General features: G+C 47.6%; 1 protein-coding gene across 2 annotated transcripts in view; it reads left to right on the top strand.

The window, feature by feature from the left end:
- SPART (spartin) overlaps positions 1 to 19,459 on the top strand; it is a 343,637-nt gene that overhangs the window by 267,613 nt on the left and 56,565 nt on the right. The gene's annotated exons all lie outside the window — the stretch shown is intronic.

Raw genomic sequence — 19,459 nt, 5'->3', positions numbered from 1 at the left:
AATACCCAATTTATTGATGCTAAGTTTATCGACCTAGGAAGTCCAGAAGGCTGAGTTGGTCTTCCTGGGACCAGGACTTGGACCCTTACCCCGCACATTATAGCAGATGTCAAAGGCGCCCATTTTCTCACCAAACCCAGCTTGTTGCTTTTCGTATTTGAGCCTTCTTTCAGTTTCAAGCTATACTTTACTAAATGTTTTTACTCTTGACATTTTAAAGTTCATTTTACCACATAAAATAGTGATATACAAGTGGAAGTTTTAAATTACCATTGGACTTGATTTGTTGCTTCATCCTTAACAAAACGTACATATATTGAGAATCACAAACTGTAATCTGTCTCGGGTCATTTTCTTGGTTATTTTTCTCTATTTTGGGGCATGCTAGTTGACCATAAATAATGTTATTGAATGTGAAGAGAAAACTGCAACATGTGGCATACCTCTACATTAGAGTGTAACTGTACCACACTCTAGGATGTGGAAGATAAAAACCACTTAATGGGCAGCTGAACTGTGATATGCTCCATTCGCGGTGCAGTCTGTCACTTTAGACCATGGTTGAAGCAGTCAGTCATCCTTCACCCTTTACCTCGGTATATGGATCACAAAACAATGACCTTTATGTCTATGGGTGACCTAAACGTAATCACCACCCAGAGATTGTGCCTTAGTTCGGAATAAAAAGCTGAAAGAAAACTTCAGTTGGGGATTGGGCTTTCTCACTGTGCCATGTTGACTGGCTCCTTCTGTGGGGCACTAAGAAGCTCCACCAGCTAGTTGCCAGATCCCAAACTTGTTGCTAAGGGACTTGATGGAAATCCTGATTAATCCGACAACTTCCACCCGGTATTTGGGACATGCCTGTGCTCTAAACCCCGTACCAACTTTTTCATGTCCGAGTGCTCGGGAGGGAGGGCGTCCCCGATCATAAGGAGAGGTCCGCCTGCGAGCATTTTCCCTGGTTTCACTTGAAATTTCACTTGAGACGTGACTTTTGTCATGCACTGCTGAAGCTCAAGCTGATGTGATGTGGTGATTCAGCTTTCCAATACCCTCTCCTGCTCCAACGTGGAAACTCGCTGGTCGAGTTGTGCCGCTTTTCACACAGCTCATCACACACGTCCCGTGACCTTCAGCACCCTTCCATTTCAGGCATGTTTGCCTTGATGCAGGTGATCGTTTGCTGTAAATGTTGCAACGCTCACATGAGTATTACCATGGGTAAGTACCAGCCGCACAGACTTCCAACTTTTATTAGGCTGTCCTATGACTACCCTGTTTTAGCAGTTTTGCAGTAGTAAAATCCTGCCTGTCCCTTGCTGTTCTCGAGTTCCTTTTGTTTTGGGAACATAGTGACAGCCCTTAAACGCTCTATGTTCGGCACTACTATGTTCTTTGTGGATTGACTGCATACATGTTGGCATTACTTATACAATTATGGTACATAAATAAACATTGTTGCAGGAGCGCCTTTTTATATTACATAACTATTGCTTCTAGGGCATTTTGGTGGTGTGTCAGCAAATAAATGACTGGCTATCCTCGGTCGGATGAGAGGATTTCGAATTTGGCAATGAGCATTAGCTCTGCAGGGGCAGCGCACCACCCACTCTTAAGTTATCTGGCAATCGTGTCGCTATGGAGCTTTAGGAAATTACTGGGTGTTATACCGTATTAGGATGTAGTCCATTTCAACATTTAATGGTTATTTTTCCCCTTAAATAGCAGTGTTGAGCACACGCCGCAAGTGCCTTGGTGGAGTTGAAATGTTGGGAGAGCAGTTATTGGTGCGTGAGAGCCTTATGGTATTCTTTCTGGGGGCAAGCATCTGTGAGCACATTGTAATTGTAATTACATTTATATAGCACGTACTACCCCTGAGGCGTTTAAGTGCTTTACGCTGGGCAGCACTCTGCTCTGGAACCCAAGGTTAGTGGTTATTCCAGTGTTGCCCCAGTATTGGAACTTTCATAGATTCCCATGCTTTTGTATCATTCCCTGTCGTCGGAATGGGAGTCTCGGTAATAACAAAATACCATAGAGTAGGTACAAAAGAGAGAGGAAAGGCCTAGGCCTCATTCCCTTTTGTAGCATATCAGCCTCTTTTTGTAAAAGAGACCAAATATTAGGCATCAGCCAATCAGAGGAGCCTCACCCCTGGAACCTTCCTGAAGGAATCTCAGAGCCTCAGATTTTCTACCGCACGTTGTGCTAGGGAGTCTCCATTGAGCTCTGCTCTATTTTCAACTCTTTCAGGTAGATTTCTACAGTTTTTTCTCAGGATTTCTTCAGTTCTACTTCAGAAATCTCTCCTTTTCACCAAGATGTCTGAAGTTGAGAAAAAGAAAGCTCTTTTCAAGCCCTGTTCCACCTGTGGGAAGAAGAGGCTGTTTGTGGAGGACAAACACAAGGATTGCATTTACTGCCTTTATCCGGATCACAAGGCAGAAGACTGCAAAATTTGCCGCACTCTCTCCACCAAGACCTTGAGAGATCGTGCTGGAAGACGCTTACATGGCTACAGAGGCAAAAGGAGAGGAAACATGGAGTTTCCAGTGATGAGGAGGAATCGTCTTCATTTGCTTCCTCAAAAAGGTCAGTGAAAAGGGGTAGAGGTTCCCCATCTTCCTCTGTTGGGCGCCCCTCAAAGGCTTCAAAACAGACCCCCAGAGAGTCTGAGAGCCGGGGTTCATGAAGCTCCCCCCACCGCAGTGGGAAGGATAAGGCAGAACTGGTTTCGCCTCCAAAGGGTGAGAAGACAGACCCAGCCTTCAAGAAACCCTCATCACATTCTTCTGAGAGGAGTTCGAAGTCCTCTACGACGAAGACATCGTCGACGGTGGGTCCGTCGATGAAGAAAACGAAGCCCAAAATTCAATTGGTCCCGTCGACGGGAGAATCGTCGACGAAAGCTTCGTCGTCGATGAAGGTAGCGCCGACGGCAGCGTCGACGAGAAGTACGACGACGACATCGTCGACGAAGACGTCGTCGACGGCTTCATTACCATTGACGACGAAGAAACAATCATCGTCGACGGCAGTGACGACGACTGCATCGACGACGGTGGTGTCGTCGACGAGTGCATCGACGACGACAACAATATCTACTACGTCGGCGGGCTCGTCGACGGCAGTGTCGACGACGACATATGTGATTCCAATATCGTCGACGAGAATATCTCCGGCTTTGACGGAGCCATCTACGATACTGGCTACGGAGAGACGAGTGACGATTTGTTTGACGAGGATCACTCCGGAAATGACATCCCCAGGAAAAGTGACCAATTTACCGCCAACTTTGTTGTTGAATCAAGAAGAATCTGAGGAAGATGGACAGGATGTTTATGACTATGCCAGTAGCCCGTCTCAGCTACTAATCAAGAGTCAGGAGACTGATTCGGATGGGGCATATGACCAAGGAGAAGGAGAATATCATCAAGTGGCCCACTCTAAGGGCTATGTGCCACAGGACATGGTTTCGGTACCTACCACATTCCTGCATGACCTCCACAAGATGCTGCAGGACTATAAGTCGAAAGCGGAAAGACCAACACCACGTGGGTCTGCTCCTTCGACACCAGTCAGGAACCCCTCATCTGTAGTCCCTTTGGTACTTCCGGCGCGGACGCCACCTCAACCTCAGCGGCCGACACCTCAGGCTCCTTCAGAGCCAGCCGATCACCCAGAGGGGGATGATGATGATGATGACTCATCTGATGGTAACCAAGACTCGGATCAGGATAGGGATGAATATGATGACTACATCATCCCAGACCAAGCTTCACCTCATCAAGACTTGGTAGATTCGCCTCCTGCTGACATCGGCAGTTTTCACCAACTGATGGAACGTGCAGCAGGAAGATTTAAGCTGGCAATGCCCGTGGAAACCACTGAATGTTTCTTATATGACTTCAAGGAAACACATCGCAAAACGACAAGATCGATTCCAATTGTGGATCATTTGTGGGATGAAGGTTTGAAAGCTATGAAAAACCCAGCGACGGTGGTCCCTGTGCTACCACGTCTGGATAAAAAATATAAAGCACCAGATGATGGACCGGCAGCATTGACGGGCCATTCAAAACCTGACTCTGTCATCTCACAAGCAGCACAGAGGAAGTCGCGGAACCCTTCGGCTCCATTAACGGCCCCTCCTGATAAGGATGGGCGACGACTTGATAACACGGGCAAGCGTTTTTCATCGATGGCTAGCCTACTAATACGTGCCTCCAATGCTTTAGCAATATTAGGACGATATGATCGCCAATTATGGTGCGATGTAGCCCCATATCTGGAACTCCTTCCACCGGAGTCACGGGCGGAAGCGAAGAAGACTTTACAGGAGGGTGAAGCGGTCTCCATGGAAATTATAGACTGTGCCATGGACATCGCGACAACGTCTTTTCGGACGTTAGCAGGAGCGGCGGTGTTGAGACGCCAAGGGTGGCTGAAGGCGACTTGGTTTAGACCGGAGATTCAGAACAAGGTCCTTGATCTGCCCTTCGATGGCGAAGCCCTATTCGGGAAATTAATAGATGATACTCTTCAAGAGATCAAAAAAGACACAGAAACAGCCAGGTCTCTAGGTACCCTCCAGTATCGCAAATCTCCCTTCAGAGGTTCGAGAGGCAGAGGAGGTGGTTATAGGGGTTCATACCAACAACAGCAACAACGCTATTCTTCGAACAGCTCTGGATACCAGCAAAATTGCCAGTCATACCAGCAAAGGCAAGGCCAATCTTCGGGTTATTCGAGGCCTTACAATAAGGGCAAGCAGGCTGCCCGTGGACGGGACACGTCCAAGCGCCAATAGCGGCCTCCTGGCTCTGCCTACTGTTCCCTCCTCCAAGAAATCTCCAGTTGGAGGCAGGGTGTCAAAATTCCCTCAGAATTGGTCCAAAATAACATCGGACCGTTGGGTGATCAACATCATAAGGCGAGGACATACTTTGGAATTTATGGAAGTCCCTCCACCCAGGCCCCCGGCAGCCGTTCCGTCTAAACATCTGCGTCTCCTAAGGCTCGAAGTACAACACATGCTCCGCAAAGGGGCGATAGAGCCGGTTCCCTCCAAACAACAGGGCCAAGGTTTCTATTCCAGGTTCTTCCTGGTGAGAAAGACGCTAGAGAAATGGCGCTCCATCTTAGACCTCAGGGAGCTAAATACCTATCTCGTCCCCTATCCTTCCGGATGATATCCCTACAGGATATATTGAAGATGGTCAGCCCGGGGGATTTCATGGCCACGCTCGATCTGGAGGACGCGTACTTCCATGTCCCGATTCACCCAGCACACAGAAGGTTCCTACGCTTCACAGTAGCCAAGAGCCATTTTCAGTTCAGGGTTCTGCCGTTCGGACTTCGCTCTGCCCCCAGGATTTTCACGAAGGTGCTGGCACCGGTGGCGGCATTTCTGCGAAGGAGCCACTTCCAGGTCTTCCCTTATCTGGACGATTGGTTACTGAAGGCTCCGTCCAGAAGGTTAGCGCAGGACGCTGTGCAGGCTTGCACCAATCTGTTCCAGAATCTTGGGCTCACTTTGAACAGAGAAAAATCCACGCTGATGCCCTCAAGAAGAGCACGGTTCCTAGGAGCAGTGTTAGATTCAAAGCTCTCTAGGGCGTTTCCTACTCAAGAGAGGATAGAGAAACTGCAAAGGTTGTCACGAAACCTTCGGGTAAAAAGGTGTCTTTCTGTACGCAGTTACAAGTCGCTGCTAGGGGTGATGTCATCATGTATCCCCTAAATTACACACTGCAGACTTCGGATGCGTCCCCTGCAGGAACAACTGGACCTCCAATGGAAACAAGTGCACGGATCGTTCGAGGACAAGGTGGTTGTCACTCGGGAGATGAAGGAGGCAGTGATTTGGTGGTCACTTCAAGACAATTTGTGCCAAGGTCTATCCTTCGCAAGCGTACCATCGCCTCAAATACTGACGACGGATGCGTTATTGGAGGGATGGGGAGCAGTGATGCAGGACCTGCAGGTCAGCGGCCATTGGTCCCCTCGCGAGCAAAAACTGCATATCAATCTGTTGGAGCTGAGAGCGATCAGGCTAGCTCTTCAAGCTTTTCTTCCGCGACTCCAGGGTTCACATGTGCTCGTCAGAACGGACAACACCACAGCTATGCATTATGTGAACAAGGAGGGAGGAACGAGATCACTCCTCTTGTCGCGGGAAGCTCAGCAGATATGGGAATGGTCAATTCTTCAGAGAATTTCACTAAAGGCGGAGCACTTACCAGGAGTGCTGAACGAAGGCGCCGACAGACTGAGCAGATTATCATCAGTCAGTCACGAGTTGGAACTAAAACAGCAGGTTCTGGATCTACTATTTCAGACAGGGGGCACACCTGCGGTGGACCTTTTTGCAACGCCAACCAACAAGAAGTGCTGCTCATACGCCACCAGGTTCCACCATCAAGGCTCATTGGGCAATGCCCTGTCGTTAGCCTGGACAGGGAGGTTTCTCTATGCGTTTCCACCGATTCCCCTGATTCCACGCCTCATCAGGAAGATGAAAACAGAACCATGCAAAATGATCCTCATAGCGCCAGCATGGCCGCGACAATTTTGGTACACAGAACTACATCTGCTGTCACTAGTCCCTCCATTGCAGCTGGAGGAGGTTCCGGATCTTCTGACCATGTCCGGAGGACAGGTGTGTCATCCAGACCCAAGATCATTGCACCTGACTGCATGGCTCCTGACCAGCGAGAATTCATGAATGTCCCTCTTTCCAAGGAGATCAAGGACATCCTTTCCCAGGCAAGAGCACCTTCAACAAACAAGACATACAGATTAAAATGGAAAAGGTTCTGTATTTGGTGTAAGAAGGAAAAGGTTGATCCTTTTACGTCAAAACCTCATCAGATCTTGCCTTACCTACTCTCGCTAGCAAAGTCTAATCTGACCCATTCTACGATCAAGGTCCATTTGGCGGCACTTTCCAGATTCAGGAGAGCTGACTCTGGTCCTTCTTTGTGGCCTTCAAGAATTGTCAAGCAATTCCTCAAAGGCCTGTTCAGGGTCTATCCACCAGTGAGACCTCCTCCTCCAACTTGGCATTTGAACTTGGTCCTGGCTCAACTGATGAAGGAACCGTTTGAGCCAATTCACCGCTCAGACCTGAAATATTTGTCATGGAAATTGGCCCTACTTTTAGCCCTGACATCGGCTAGGCGAGTGGGAGAGTTGCAGGCCCTTACTATCAAGGAGCCGTTTTTACAGTTCAAGAAGAACACGGTCATCTTGCGGACGAACCCAAGATTCATTCCTAAAGTTCCCACAGACTTTCACTTGAACGAACCAGTAATTCTAAAGACATTTTTTCCAAACCCAGTCACTCCAGCTGAGAAGTCATTGCACACTCTGGACTTACAACGATGTCTTAAATTCTACTTGGCCCGTACCAAGGAATTTAGAAAGACTTCGCAATTGTTCATCGCCTTTGGTGGTCCCAGCAAAGGTCTCCCTCTGTCCAAACAGGGGATCTCCAGATGGATTTCAAGTGCTATTCTGCATTGCAACAACATAGCAGGAAAACCTCTGGTGGGCAGGATACGTGCTCACTCAACGAGATCAGTGGCATCCTCAACGGCCCTCTTTGCGGGGGTGCCTATAAAAGACATTTGCAGGGCTGCTACCTGGAGCAGCGTGCACACTTTCACTAAGCATTACTGCTTAGAGTCATTGCAGCAGGATAATGCAGCAGTGGGCCAGGCTGTCCTGAGGAACCTCTTCCAGTGATTGGTGAGCTTTCCTTTCTATCCCACCTTCCAGTGGTAACACATTTTGTGATTTCATTTGTGATGATATACAGTACTTATTTACAAAATGTGTTTATGATGGTTTACTGCTTGCTATTCTGATAGAAAAGCATGGGAATCTATGAAAGTTCCAATAATGGGGCAAGAAAACAAGTTACTTACCTGTAACTTTGGTTCCCCAGTATTGGTAACTTTCATAGATTCCCATGCGCCCACCCACCTCCCCGGGGAAAGCTCAGCCTTCAGCAAGTTGGGTGTCTAGCACACAACGGCTACGAAAATCTGAGGCTCTGAGATTCCTTCAGGAAGGTTCCAGGGGTGAGGCTCTTCTGATTGGCTGATGCCTAATATTTGGTCTCTTTTACAAAAAGAGGCTGATATGCTACAAAAGGGAATGAGGCCTAGGCCTTTCCTCTCTCTTTTGTACCTACTCTATGGTATTTTGTTATTACCGAGACTCCCATTCCGACGACAGGGAATGATACAAAAGCATGGGAATCTATGAAAGTTACCAATACTGGGGAACCAAGTTACAGGTAAGTAACTTGTTTCTTATTAGTTATTGTCTGTTGTAGGGATTAGTATTGTACACTGAAGTAAACCATTCTATGCATTGTAATGAAAAATTTCCTAGCTATCGTGACAGAAAGTCTCAATTCTATTAAGGACTTGGAGGTAAGGATTAGGCTATCTCTTTCTCACTTTATTGAATAGCAGCCATTTCACAAACTTTAATAACAACTACCATTCCCATGAAACCTTGGGAATGCCACAAGAAAATGATTTTAAATGGGAGAACAGTCCCAAGCTCCAGTCAGTCCTGCAGCCACGTTCCAGAACATACATCCTCTGTGTCCACTCAGCCTCTTTCAACGCACAAGTACAGATGTTACATCGTCTTCCTTCACACCTCCTCTCCTGTTTACTCGTATCCATTCCTACAACCAAGAGGACATAATTTAGTCACAAACCATGGTTAAGGTTTAAACAGCGATATATAAAACTCAAATAAATAAATAATATAAACCTGCGGACTAAGTGATCATCTTAGGTAACTGGAAGCAAATGCAAACTTTAGACAGATAAGGAACAGCAACAAATTGATATCACTGAAAATATCAAGACTTAGTACTTACTCGTCACGGGGAGAGTCATTCAGATTCACAATCCCCTGGTGGGAGAATCCATGCCTCCAAGTCCTTAATAGAATTGAAACTTTCCGTTATGATATCTAGGACATTTTTCATTCTATGTCAGGACCGGAGGAAGGGATTATGCTAGTTCAAAGCTTACTTACAACCAAGTGAGCCATAGCCAGCACCAACTTAAAACAAAACCTTTTAAAGGTAGAGTCCAAGACTAGTCGATGGCGTTGATCACATCCTCCAAACAGGCACCTAAAGTAAACGCATTCAAGGCCATTGCCCCATGTGGCGAATGGGCACCTGCCTCCTGCATCACCCATCTTACCCAACTGGTGATAGATGAAGAAGACACAGCCTTATGCAGTTTTTCTTCACGTGATAAGGAACTGACGCTCACCCGGACGGCGGAATTCTGCAGCCCTCTCCTCATATACCTTAAGTCACCACACTATGCATAACGTAGGAGAATCAGGAAAAGCCGGGTATGAAATGACTTTCGTACCACACTCCATCCTTCTGCAGACCATAAACGTGACACCAAAAGGTGAAAGGTATGGCCCGTTGTAGTATAATGAAGGACGCTCCAAGCCAGGTAGATTTTCCATGTAGGTTTATTGAGTAGCAGGATACATAGTAGAATGAGTAGTCAAGTAAGTAAGATCCCAAGTAAGAGGGAAGGCATGAGCCCCACCAGGAGCAGCCTCCCTGCTGCTCAGCCCATCCACCAACAGATTCACGCACGCAAACATTCCAAACACCAACATTCTATCAAGCAGTCATTCTGGCTGAGCAGCAGGATACCACACTCGTGATGTCCAGGGCTCGCACATCCGAAACTAGTCTACAGGAGATCAGACAAAGCAGCATGGCTAGTTTCACTGAAAGCTCCTTTCGGGATAAAAATCAATTGGTTGCCCTGACAGAAATAGGTTAAGCACCTGGTTTACATCCCAGAGTGCCGAGTGCCTGGGTTCTAGAGGGAGAGATAGTCTAATGCCCCTCAAAAGTCGACATACAAAAAGGTGCTCCCAGGCATCCCTTGTAATGGAAGTCCAAGCCGTGAAAAAATTTGCTACTCTAAGAAGGGAGAATTGGTGGAGGCACCCATGCCTCTGGCTCCTTTGCCACACCGCCCTCTGGTGGGGTAAAATGTTTAGAATCTGGCCTGGTCCTGACCTTGACGGGAGCTTTGACCTCTGGGAGGGTACTGAGCGTTGGAGTGGCCGGTCGAGCGCCCCCTACCTCGACTGGTCCTGTGGAAAACACAGGAGGTAAACACTCTTAATTAAGGACTGAGGCTTGTCTAGGGAGGGGAATGTGTTTACGAATTTCCCTACTTCTTTCATAAAGGGCTCCCTAAACAGCCTCCCCTGTGCTATGGCCCCTGCTTCATAGTCGGCCTAGTTCCCGAGCTTGGTATTGACCTTTATCAACCAGGAGCGGTACCGCTTAGTTGATAACGCACAGTTTGTGTTTCCTTAAAATATAATCGCCCGCTGTTCCCATGTGGACAGTGTTTCGAGGATGATTAAGGAACATGAATACTTTGCCTCTTCTGCCATGTCAAATATCTCAGTGAGTGGGCCAAGGGTGTCCAGGAACTTGTCCTGGCATGCCCTCCCGGACCTGTCTATCCCTTTCTTTGAGTGCTTAATCATATTCACAGGAAGGTGGCCATTCGGGGGCTTTTTCTGGTGTAAGAGCCACCTTTCCTTCAAGGAAGGGATGGGGGCCTTCCTCCCTGAGGCAATTGCGGGATTCCTTTTCCAGGAGCTTCCAAATGCAGCCCGCCACATTATTCGCCCGCTTCTTCAAAGGGGGCTCACTCGGAAGACCTTGGATGAAGGATCTTATCCGGGTCCAACATATCAGAACAGGTCCCCTGGTTGTCTGTGGCTGGGGGCGGGGTTGGGAGGAGGACAACAAGAGGTGGGAAGCACCAGCATCATGGTCCGTGTCCCTATGGGTATAATCAGCAGGAGTGGCGGGGGACATTAGGGCAGCAGTGTCTGTGAACAAGCCAGCTTGATCCCAAGAAGGTGGACAAGGGGAAGACCACTGCGAGCCAGGAAAGTCTGTTTTAGCCTGTCAAAGGCATCAAGGTCAACGGCACCTTTGCAACAATGCTTTACTGGCAACGGGTCAGCCCCGGGAGGTGAAAAGTTCCCAGCAGGCACTTGGGGGGGGGGGGTCCTGATGGAACCCCCACAGTGCAGGCATGAACCAAAATTATCAAGAGAGTTGCTCCTCCAAAAAAGCCATGGCTTCCGACACAGCTCGGTAGATCGATGCAGCAACTGCATTATAGAAATCATCCTCCCAAGGAAGTGCTACCAGTTGGTCCTCCTCCCCCTGGGCCGCCTCCATGGGGTCCATCACATAGGAAATGTGAGGGATCCCCACAGAAATCACCCTAAAGGCTTAAGCTCTCTGGCTGGGATCTACTGAGCACCGTGGGGAGTTAAACAGTGCAGAGCTAGCACTGGAAATATGGGGGGCTGGATGGCAGCCTAAAATCACATGTGCTCAAAGCCGCACTGCCGGTGGGTTGAGGCCCAGGGACACCTCACCCCTGGTGCATTGATGTTTGGCGTCTCGCCTGGGAGCATGTCCTCACAGTTCCGTGACCTGAAATAAGCGTGCAGACCCCCCGGGGGAGGGGTGTCATAGAGCAAAGTTATGTAAGATACTAATCCTACGAAGAACGTCAACCCAAAACAACGTTTATAGTGAGGCCAAAATGTCAGTTAAAACTTTACATTTTAAACTCGGGGGGCAGGGGAAACACAGCCAGGTAATTGATGCAAAGCATGCCAATGTAAACAAGATTCGCACAAAAAAAGAAACAAGTTGCTTACCTGTGACAGTGGTTATGCAGCGTGATGTTCTTCTAGATTCACACATGACTTTCCCGCTCCACATCCCCAGAGAAGGAGGTTATTATTGCTTCAGCAGTAAACAAAATAATCTAGAATACAGATCACACGTTGGGGCAGTGTGCGCTTATGGTTGGCGTTATGGTGAGTCGTACTCTGCCTAAGTCCATGGCCAGGACAAAAACTTAGTGAAGGCAGAAAAACTTTCAGACTGAACTACTAGGTTGCAGATAGTGCACAGCATATGAATTGAGAATAGCTTCAGGAAATTGTGACTGAACTCAGTAACTGGGTACTTTCGTGTGAATTTGCAAAATGAATAGAATCGCATCATCATGACCAATTGGTGAGGTGAATTACAGTCACAAAGAACAAGAGAAGTTTTGTTTTTTCTTTTTAAACAGATTTTAACGGGCGTGGCCAAGATAGCGACCTAGTAGAATGTGTATCTCTGTCCCTCCGGCTCTGGCGCAACCCGGCCTTCTTCGATGACCCCCCGCAACGGGTAGCTAAAGTGGGACAGAGAACTGGCAAAGCAGTGAGGACAGCAAGGGGGGCCTTTGATGAAGCAGGAGCACCTCCAGTGAGATTTAGGAGCTGCAGAGGCTGCCGCAACTCGAGGAGGGAGCGGGCTGCGGTGCTCTTGTTGCCAGCCCACGCTGGCGCACTGGATGGCCGAGACCCCTTATTGCTGTTCTGTGCTCCGGCTGCCAAGGCGTGTCCCCGCCTCGTTACGGGAGTGATCTGTGAAGAGCTGACGTGGGGCTGCCCCGGGGGTGAGTGAGCCTTTCCCGACTGTGATTTGCGGTGGCGCCTGATCTGCCATTTCTAAGAGACAAGGAGGAGTCGTCAGCGGACGGCAGCTGGTGAGAGCCGAGAAGTGGTTCACAGTCAATCAAGAGGTTCAGCATGGCCCCGGAGATCTGTGGAAGGGGCCCTCCGCAAGGGAGATGGAGGACTTTGCTGCCCAGAGAGAAGTGAAGAGCACTGCAGGGCCTAGCACCAAACTGATCCAACAGGCCCGTGGGCCACACTGGGAGAGTCAGCCCTGGAGCCACTTGAGAGCGGCCTGATTCCGTGGTGCGAGCCGACCTAGGTACCTCCTATGTTGTAGGCCGCTGCTGGCGGTGGGTGGCCGGGGGCCCGGTGTGCATCGTGGGCCCACTTGATACAGAGAGAGGAGGAGGGCCTGCGGTAGGTTGGCGGAGAGAGAGCGGATGGTCCATAGATGAAAGTGGGCCAGAGTCAGGCATCAGTGGTCTGTTGCAGAGTTGAAAGGAGGGGTGGACTGGACAGCGCCCATCGAGAGGAGCCGAGGGGAGGCAGTGAGACAGCCCGGACTGTCTGGTGGGCCTGCGTGACCCCCTTCGGGCAGAGACCTGGTGGCTAGCAGAGCTTCTGCACTCAGAAGATGACCTGAGCTGTTGGGGGCCTTGAGGAAGGGGAGCACATGGATGGGCCCCGAGCACAGGTAGCCCGGAGAGACTGGCAGCTGCCCCACAAGAGAAGGTGGGCTAAGGAATAAGAGTGAAGGCAAGTGAGTGCTGTTGAGCCCAGTAGTCGCAAGGAACAGAGGAGCGGCCCCTCCCTTCCATTGATCAGTTGGGTCAAGGCCCACGGCTCCAGAGTGCTGAAGAGAGAGCTGGAGGTGCGAGTGTCAGTGGAGGCCCTAGCTGTAAGTATTGAGGGGGTTTGAGCCACGAAATCCGCTTGGAAGGCCGGTGATCTGCAAGGGGGGCCCCTATCGGCACTGGACTTATGGGTTGTATGTTGGAGCGTCGGGTTTGAGCCGGCTGTTCGTTAGTTGGTACAGATCGTGCTTGACAGGTCTGAGGGGCCTGTGTGGTGTGTCCGACATAGTTAACAGAGTACCCCTGTTCCCGCCCGAGTGGCCCAGGCAGACCTTGGTTGATTGCGTAGGTGAGGCAAAAAAAGGAAACTCAATCAAGGACATGCTGGTGAAACCGTCTTGCTCCCTGGACGGGGGGTGGGGGACGGGGTAATTCACCCGCAGGGGAGGATCTGGAGGCCCTGGTCACACGACCCTACTTGGAGTCTTTATTGTCTACTTTTAGAGATGACATCCTAGCAGTCAAGAGAGACTTAACGAGTGAGCTGCAAGTAGTCCGGAAAGAGGTCACGGACATTGGCAACTGGGTAGATGCCCTGGAGGTATGAGAGACCTCTTGGGATGAGGAGATTGAACAACTGCAACAAGAAGTCATCCGACAGTCAGACCAACAAATATACTTTTTTTTTTGTGTCCATCCAGCAGCATGTCATCACAAACACATAGCATTTTACATATTAATAGCTTAAAGGTCACATGGCGTTGCTCACATTTAAACGAAGTTGAGTATGCTACTAGAGCGTAGGCATATCCCTGCTGTGGGCACACTTGTGTGGTTCGAAGGCACCAGGGATGGTGCGTCGAATTCCAAAAAAGTTCAATTCAAAAGTTATGTATTGAAGTTTTCAATTTTTATTCATTCCATTCGTTTCTCATGGCAATTCATATTTTTATCATATGAAACATCACGGTAAGTAAATGATCATTATATGACGCTGGAATGATCATTTACTTACCGTGATGTTTCATATGATAAAAATATGAATTGCCATGAGAAACGAATGGAATGAATAAAAATTGAAAACTTCAATACATAACTTTTGAATTGAACTTTTTTGGAATTCGACGCACCATCCCTGGTGCCTTCGAACCACACAAGTGTGCCCACAGCAGGGATATGCCTACGCTCTAGTAGCATACTCAACTTCGTTTCTACTTCAAGTCGCACTCGAACAGTTGCGACACCTGCAGGAGCACCTCAAAAATCTCTGAAACACCCGCAAATGTACACAAAGAACCAACAACGTTCGCTGTGCGCCTAGCCCTAAACTGCCAGAGTTGCTCACATTTAAGACATCAAGCACTTTTTACATTACACTTATGCATAGATGAATAAATTACCCCATAGCCATGTCGCATACAGTTGTTTTGCTGTGTTCTAGTACAATACATTATATCCGTATCTCATCTCTTTAGTGTCCTTGCCTTCCCTAGTGAGTTCTGGGTGTTATAGGGCTTAATTTGCCCTTATGGTGTATCTGTCTCCTCCTGCGCTGATTGCAGGTACTGTACTAGTGGGTCCCAGAAGTCTCTGGGTCTTGAGGCCTGTGGTATTCCCTCTGCATACACCTCTAGTGTCTCTCTGCAATAGGTCATGTCAGCGATCCATTCTTTCAGCCTTGGAGGTCTCTTGCTCCCGCAGGGCGTTGCTATGCGTTGTTTGGCTAGTAGGAGTGCAACTGCCAGGAATTTCCTTCGTCTAGCTACCTTGAGTTTGCGTGCACCCAATATGCATACCAGGGGGGTGTTTGGAATCTGCTCTGATAGTATGATAGTGAGCATGTTTGTGATGTCTTGCCAGCACATGTAGAGTTACGGGCATGCCCATGACATATGTAAAAAATCTGCATTTGGCATGTTGCATCTCTGACATCTATCGTTTTCCTTAAGTCCACATTTGTGTAACTTGACTGGGGTGTAGTACATTTGGTGCAAGTGAATGATGCGCAAGTTAGTTTGATGTTAGGAGCCGGAGTTGTGTGCAACTATATTGCCAATCTTGTTTGTCTATTGGTTTGCCAATGGCTATTTCATAGCTGCAGTGTTTGGTTCTCTTGTCTGTTCCTCTTGTGCTGCATTGTAGAGGCGCGTTACTAAGTTTTTTCGTGTAGGTGCTGTCAAGAGTATTTGTAATGCATTCAGTTGTGTGGGTTCGTCCGGAAATGATTCATAGAGTTCCCTAATTGCCATGTGTAGTCGCAAATAAGCAAACTTCTTTAGTGGCGATTGATGTGCACAGAGTGATGGGTCCTCTGATGAAATAAAGTGATTGTGTGGGAACGTATCGCCCAATTGTGTTCTGCCCCATTTCCACTAGCAATGTTGACTTTTTTTTCCTGAGTCACTGTGAGTTTGGGGTGCCGAGCCATTGGAAGCGCCTTAGCGTATATCAGGAGCTTACATGCTCTATGTGCCAGTGTGTGTCACGCCCGAGATGTGCAGTAGACCGTTTGTATTATTTCCCGTGGTGTAAATCTCTTCGGGTCCGTTATAAATGCCATCAGTGACAAGGGGTACACACTGTCATGTTCTACTGCTATGTGTGGAATATGTGCATGAGGTCTCGTACAAAAGTGTGCATGTTGTGCCTGCGCACAATAAAAGTATAGCTGAAGGCCTGGCGCCCCAAATCCCCCTTGGTGATATGGTTGTGTTAAGATTTTCCAGCTAGTACTGGCTTGTTTTCCTGCCCTTGATTAACGATGTAAGACTGACCTTAATCTGGTAAATAATGCCTGCGTTAGCCAAATCAGTATGTTCCAAAACAAATATAGGAACCTATGCAGTATTATCATTTTCTGTAGTGCTATTTTGTCCGCTAAGGAGAGGGGCATTTTGATCCACTTATCTACCTGGTCTTCAAGTTTCGCCAAGGCTCTACCATAGTTTTCCGTAATTACTGTGTCTGGGTTGCGGTGTATCCATATACCTAGGTATTTTACCGGATCCGTCTGCCATTTCAAGGGGTATTCTAAATGTTGTTGTGGGGTTGCTACCGTGAGGGGGATAGCTACTGATGTATCCCAATTAATTTGCAGCCCTGAATGGTGTTCAAATCTAATATATGCTCTGATTAGTGGATTTAAGTTGGTGTCGGGGTGGCTTGTATATAGGACCATGTCATCTGCATATAGGGATATGCAGATGGGCTGGAGATCAAATTGTAGGGCTGACCTGTAGTGCTTTTGACGAGCTTTCCAAGCTAAAGGTTCCAAGATTAATGCAAAGAGCATTGGTGACAATGGACAGCCCTGTCTAGTACCCCGGGTTACATCAATTGGGTCTGACGTCAACTCATTTATTCTGACCCGCACCTTAGGTTCGGTGTACAATAGTGCTATCCATCACAAAAATGGCTCAGGAAACCCCATCCTACACAGCACTGTAAACATGAAGTCCCATTCCACCAAATCAAAAGCCTTCCCCGCATCCAGTAGGGCCGCGGTCGCCGGCGTGTCCGGGTCTAAATGATGATATAGTGTGAATATTGTACGTAGGTTATGTGTGGTAGACCGTATCGGCGTAAAGCCTGCTTGATCTGGCAATACTAGATTACACAAGAACAGTTGAATTCGTATTGCTATAATTTTGGCTAATATTTTAGCGTCTATATTAATTAAGGATAACGGTCTATAAGAGTCGCATCTAGCTAAATCCTTATCCGGTTTAGGGAGTGCTATCAAAATTGCTTCCTGTTGGGATACTGGGAGTGTGCCTTCCTCATAAGCTTCTTCATTCATTTCTGCTAAATGGGGAATCAGTAGATCCCGAAATTCTTTATAGAACTCTCCTAGGAGTCCACCAAGACCCGGAGCTTTAGTGTTTGGGAGGGAATTAATCGCTTCTCTAATTTCGTCCTTCGTGATATGGTGGCAGAAGTACTCACGGTGTGCATCAGATAACCATGCCAGTGCTATATCATCCAGATACTGAGTGGTATATAAGCTGGTGTAATATTTGGTAAAGCAGTCTAATATAGCAGGAGTGTCATATAATGTCTGACGGTGCTCAGTGTTGAGCTGAGTTATGAAAGTTTTGGTATGTGCAGGTTTGATTTTATATGATAACGCGTGACCAGGACTCCCACCCTCCCTATAGCATCTGGCTGTATATTTACGTGAGACATATTTTATCTCGTCGTCTGCAAACTCATGATATTGATCTATTTGTCGTCTGATTTCAACAAGTGTGGAATTATTTTGAGTTGTAATGTATTCATCTTCAAGTCTTTTAATGTCTGCTTCCGTCATCCTTAGCTGTTGTTGAATATCATGTAGTATGCATGCGTGTTTGCTAATGCAGTGCCCCTGATGGTGACCTTAAAGGCCTCCCATAGTACTTTTGTGCTGCTAACCGAACCATAATTATGATCAAAAGTAGTCCACAATCGCCTGATGCAATTAACTACGGAATACCCGGTCCAGAAGAGCATGCCCAGGCATACCGGGGCATGATCTGACAATGTTTTGGATAACTGCAGTGGTCCACATGCACACGTCCTGTGTTAAAAGCCAGTAGTCAATTCTGGACCATGTATGGTGTGTTAGTGACAGACAAGTTCCTTCCTTGCGGCCTGGGTGTCTTAGTCTCCATATATCGACCATGTCCCATTCCTCCATTCCCTCACTGAGGGCCTTAGCTGATTGTTTACCGTATCTATTGTTACCAGTCTATCTATCTAGCGCAGGGTCTAAGCATGTATTAAAATCCCCACCCCATATAATGGGGGCGGGTTGTAGCTCACGTAGTTGTCCAAATCTGTGTATAAAATATAGGGTCGTCAGTACTGGGGCCATATACAGTGACAATTGTGAGAACAGTTCCCCCAAAGTTTCCCTGTACTATTACATACCGACCCTAGTCATCTTTGATAGACTTAATGATTATGCTCCTCTCGCGTAAGAGGAATAGGAGGAGGCCAGCTTGTATGTAGCATATCTAGCACCTATCTTATGCTCCCTGATATCTGTCAGATATGTTTCCTGTATACAGGTGATATCCACCTTATGTCTGTCTCTGTAAGCAAGGACTTTACATCTTTTCTGTGGTTCATGAAGTCCGCGAACATTCCAGGTCATTAACGTTAACGTTCGATAATGCTTCGGAGTGTTAGCCATGCCTCTTCCTGTTGCCGTCTACTACTTGCTGCTGTCTGTAAAAACCTATATTGCCATATACACATGTATCTGCATCTCTACCGCTGAATGGAATTTTCTGTTTTACTCCCCCTCCCCCCAACCCCACCACTCCACTATGCCCTTGTCAGTGGAGACAATCTCATAAAATATGTTACGACCGCTTCACGGCCTGCCACCCCCCTCCTAGGAGAGAAAAGAAAACTAACTTAGCGGTGTGGTACACACTAGAGGGCGGGAGCTGCCCAGCTCAGATACCCCTGTAATAGTTACAAGGGGGATGCCATTATGCAATTCTAATGCACGTCGGAGCAACCGCCTATATTGTTAACAGTAATATAAAGCATCACTTACATCAGTAATGACATCTGCAGGAGTCTAATAATCAGTGTCACCAGCATGTTCGGGACCAATACTGGTGCATATGCAGCCATCAACAATCTCCGCCATCTCAACACACGGCCTACAATTAAGTGTGTTTCCGCCAGTAACCCCTGCCTTTGCAGACAATGCACTGATACCTACAAAATTAGTCCGTTTCGGAAGTTCAGGTCGCGTGTACCGGCTTTGTTATAACAACATTTAAGTATCCCATTTGTCCAACATTTATTTGAGAACTTGAGGATGTCTCAAAGGTTCCATTATGAGGACAGCATCACGTTAATTCATGGGGGCATGTGTATCACTCCACATCTGATGTAGCTGCTTGATCCTCTTGCCGCTCTCTTGGAGATCTTCTTCTTGCGCTCTGCAAACCTTTCTGCTGAAGATACTTCAGAATGTCTTTAGGTTCATTGTAGATTTTGGATTTTCCGTCGTCTATTACTTTGAGTCTGGAGGGTTACAACATTGCATATTTGATATTTAGGTCCCGTAGCTTCCTTTTTGCTAGATCACA

This window comes from Lissotriton helveticus, chromosome 8 (assembly GCF_964261635.1).
Source record: "Lissotriton helveticus chromosome 8, aLisHel1.1, whole genome shotgun sequence".
NCBI classification, from domain to species: Eukaryota; Metazoa; Chordata; class Amphibia; order Caudata; family Salamandridae; genus Lissotriton; species Lissotriton helveticus.
The sequence above is the reverse complement of the archived record's forward strand: the minus strand, read 5'-3'. Positions and strand labels throughout refer to the sequence as shown.